Source organism: Wyeomyia smithii, chromosome 1, assembly GCF_029784165.1.
Source record: "Wyeomyia smithii strain HCP4-BCI-WySm-NY-G18 chromosome 1, ASM2978416v1, whole genome shotgun sequence".
Taxonomy (NCBI): Eukaryota; Metazoa; Arthropoda; class Insecta; order Diptera; family Culicidae; genus Wyeomyia; species Wyeomyia smithii.
The window spans coordinates 169,035,785-169,040,347 of record NC_073694.1 but is presented as its reverse complement, the minus strand read 5'-3'; positions in this window follow the sequence as shown (position 1 = coordinate 169,040,347).

Here is a 4,563-nt window from a genome sequence, read left to right as displayed (position 1 = left end):
TCTAATCTAAATCCAATTTGAATTTAACTCAAATCCAATCCAAATCCAATCGAAATCCAGTCCAAATCCAGTTCAAATCCAATCCAAATCCAATCTAAATCAAATCCAATCCAAATCCAATCTAAATCAAATCCAATCCAAATCCAATTCAAATCCAATTCATATGCAAATCCAATCCAAATTCAATCTGAATCCAATTCCAATCCAAATCCAATATAAATCCAACCCAAATGCAATCCAAATTCAATCCGAATCCTATTGAGTTTTAATTGAAACTCTATTCAAATCCAGTTCAAATATTATTCAAATCCAGTGCATATCCAATCCAATTCCTATACAAATTCAATAAAATGTAATTCAAAGCAAACATAAATTCAATACAATTCCAATTTAAATTGAATCCAAACCGAATTCAAATCCAATCTAAATCCAATCCAAATCCAATACAAGTTCAATTTAATTCCAATCCAATCCAATAAAAGTTAGAGAGTCCTACCCGGGACGTCACGGAACGGATTCTCCGAAAATTTTCTATTTCCTGAGTTTTTCGATTATTGAGAATTTTTTATTCAAATTCCTGGATCCCAGAAAACATTTTTTCTATGAAAATTATTGGTAAATCCAATTAAAATTTCAGACATTTTTGAAATTGTGTGCAATATTGAACAGTATGCACCATCTCTTTCACTCTTTGTCTATAGACATTCTTCTCAAAGTGCTAATGGAATGTATGAGAAAATTTTGAACTTTGACTCTATCGGATTTCAGGAAGTGGAGTCTCAAAGCGGTCAGAGTTTGTCTATTTTGACCGATAAAAAATGCACAGGAACTAGATAATGAAATTGTCATAATCGAAAATATGCTTTTTGGTGTCAAATGTCTTAGAAATACATATATAAACCATCAAGATCTGGTATTCTCACAAAAAAACAATTAAACTAAATTATGAGACCAAAAACAATTTTCGAATAAGGAGAGTCTCCCAGTCCCAAGCCTCAGATATTTTTGAAGTGTTTTTTTTTTTTTTTGGTTAAGTAAACACCAGATCTTGACGTTTCATACATTTTTAAGATATTTGGCGTAAAAAATCGATTTCAAAAACATTATACACCCCTGCTTGCGGATTATTTCAAATTTCTTCCTGAAAACTTTCACTTACAAGAAAAATTTTAAGCCGTACCACCAAACAAAATTCAGATAGTAGATTCCACATGCTCTCCAATGCTCCTGTTCGTAAATTAATATCCGTCATGGCTCCCGTATTTAACAACTCGAAAACTGATCTTTTTTTTATTGTTCTAGTGCTTTTTTATTAGCTCGAATCATTGAATCATGTTTTGAATATTTTCTTCTATATAACAAAAAAAAAATTCAAATTGAATAAATCGCCGTTCTACTTTTCATTGCATTTTTGCTTATTTCTCGGGATATCAAATTTTAATTTCCCGAATCCCGGGAAGCTGAAAACCATCAGGAAATTAACGCTCTAATGCAAATCCAATCAAAATTTAATCCAAATCCCAATCCAAATCCAATCCAGATTCCAATTCAAATCTAATCCAAATCACATCCAAAACCAATCCAAATCCGAACCAAATCCAATCTAATTCCAATTCAAATCCGATCCAAATCTAATATAATTCAATACAAATCCAATCTAAATCCAATCCAAATCCAATACAAATCCAATTCAAATCCAATCCAAATCCAATCCAAATCCAATCCAAATCCAATCCAAATCCAAATCCAATCCAAATCCAATCCAAATCCAATCCAAATCCAATCCAAATCCAATCCAAATCCAATCCAAATCCAATCCAAATCCAATCCAAATCCAATCCAAATCCAATTCAAATCCAAATACAAATCCAAATCCAATCCAAATCCAACGCAAATCAAATCTAAAACCTATCCAAATCCAATCTAATTCCAATTCAAATCCAATCCAAATCTAATTCAATTCAAATAGAAATATAATCCAATCCAAATCCAATCCCGATCCCAATTCAAATCCAACCCACATGAATTCCAATCCAAATCGAATTAAATTCCAATAGAAATATAATCCAATCCAAATCCATTCACGATCCCAATCCAAATGTAATCCACATCAAATCCAACTCTAATCGAATTTCAATCCACTCTATCCCCTGTATAAATTCCAGTTCAGTTCAAATCGATTAAAAATCCAGTTTAAATCCAATTCGCTCCAATTCTCAACCTGATCCAATCCAAAACGGGGCGGCGATCATGCCAAATTCAGTTTTACAGTTAACGAATCTTCGATGCATATCTGGGTGGGCAGATTCCAGTTAAAAAGAAATGCCCAGCCCAAGTACTTCCAGGAGATCCGGCGCTAGTGGTAATAGCAAAATCTACAATCGCCGAAGATATGGATCATATGTGGAACATAAAAAATAAAATTTTAAAAATCATGTATAACTAATGAGTCATATGAAGTTTGTGCAGATATATCTTCAAGGGTGCATCAACCGTGCCCTTTTAAAAGATTTTTCAAAGAAAATATCGACGTAAGTTCACTTCAAGAGCCTTGGGTTAACGATGGTATGGTATTGAGATGCTTTTCTCATAGCTGTAAACATATCCATGATGACAGTCGGTCTAAACCGAGGACAGTAATTTTAGTAAGTAAGAGAACAAAGCTGGACCCAATTACTGAAATTGTTCCGATCAAGATGAAGAAGCTAACCGCATGAGGAAAGGCCGAAGTATGCCTTGCTTTCGTTTATTTTCCTGGAGCTCATTTGTAAGTTTTGTCAGATACTGCACAAAAATACAATTGATAATAAGGTGTGATGCAAATGCCCATCATACGCTGTGGTGTAGTTCAGATATCACTGAAAGAGATGAAAATCTTCTGAACTAAATTTCGTCTAATAGTACAGACATTTGAAATGGAGTAAATGCGTATACATTCCGTGATGATGTTTTTGGTCACTCGAACTGCAGTGACCTTGTATCAGAAACGATTATAAACTGGCATCAGAGAAGATCATAAACTGGTGTCTGATGAACAATTGTTTCCTTCTCTTTCTTTAGGGCAAAGCCTGTAAAAGTGTTACTTCTTTCGAGTAACTTCTCCAATAAGCATTAAACTCCGTATTGTTGTCTGATAGTTCATTCAATGATACATCTGTAAAAACTTGCTTAGAGTTAGAAAGTGCCTTAGGTATGATCTGATTGACAAAATATTCTCTTAATTGCAAGCCAATCATTGAATCACTGCTCAATTATTTATCTCTCCACGCCCCCATATTCATCACACTGTTAATCATGAATGAATCACAATATGATGAATGAACGTAGCGGCAGCCCGTCGTAGTAGGTTACCTAGATATCCGCTGTAGTTGTTTACGTGCAAAACTGGTAACCTAGGTAACCACTGCAGTGCGGTCGATTTATGTCAATTATGTCAGAATAATTGAACATTTTAAGTATGATTTTTTCGTATTAACAGAAACTGACTTGGCAACTTTTGATTTTCTTCAACGCAGTGGAAACAGATGAAAATACATACAGTTGAAATTTGGGAATTGTAGAAATTCATCTCATATGTTTCCGCTAATTCAAGCTTGTTTTTGGAAATTTGAGGTGAACATTTCGAAGATTAAAGTATTCTTAGTGTAGTGAGTGATTATGATAAAAAGTGATTTAGTGATTATGATGAAAAGTGGTCCGCTAGTGATGAAAAAACCTTTGGTTGGCTGCTGAACGAATCCCGTTGTAGCCGTATAGAACAATGCGCACAATAATATCAAATTTAGAGCTTTTAAGTGAGTTTTTGAGGATTCTACTTTATGAGAAATCTAAGGTGAAATAAGAAGAATCAATTCCATGGATTAGCAGATTGGTTTAGTTAAAAATTATGCGTTTTTCCTGTTTTCAATTGTGTTTTCATGTTGTATGAGATGAATATATGGGCTGAGCTAAATAATGGAGCAGTTCCCCTAGTTGTTGAATCGAGCAAAAGTTGCCTCAGACTGAGATCAATACAAGAAGGCTCTGACTGAATATAACAGGTGCCAAACGAAAGGATTGGAAAGGGATCTGAACGAGTCTTAAAACCTTTAGACCCATCAGTCCCTCTTCGTTTCTCTTAAAGACAAGGAACAGCATAAAAAAAGTGGTAAAGTTAAGCTTTAAGCCAAGGAAGTTGCTATGGTTGCTTTTCTTGATATTGAAGGAGCATTAGGCAATGCATTCAATGCAATGCATATGATGACGACGCTTTAATATCGAGAAATTTCTGTTAGTCTTGGAGGTGCACAACTAACTATTAGATCGAAGCGCGCTGTCATTAGAGAGCAATACTTGCTACGGCCTTATTACGGTCCTTAGTCTACTCTAAATCGAGCTCAGTTTTCGCAAAATGTTAAATACTTCGGTGTTACTAAGGACAAAAAGTTAAAATGGAACTTCTGTTTATACAAAATGATTGCTAAGGTGGAACCCAAAGTTCACTTTGGATCTGTAGCAAAGCTGTGTGGAAAACGCGGGGACTACGGCCAAAGACGATCCACTGGATTTATTCAGTAATAATTC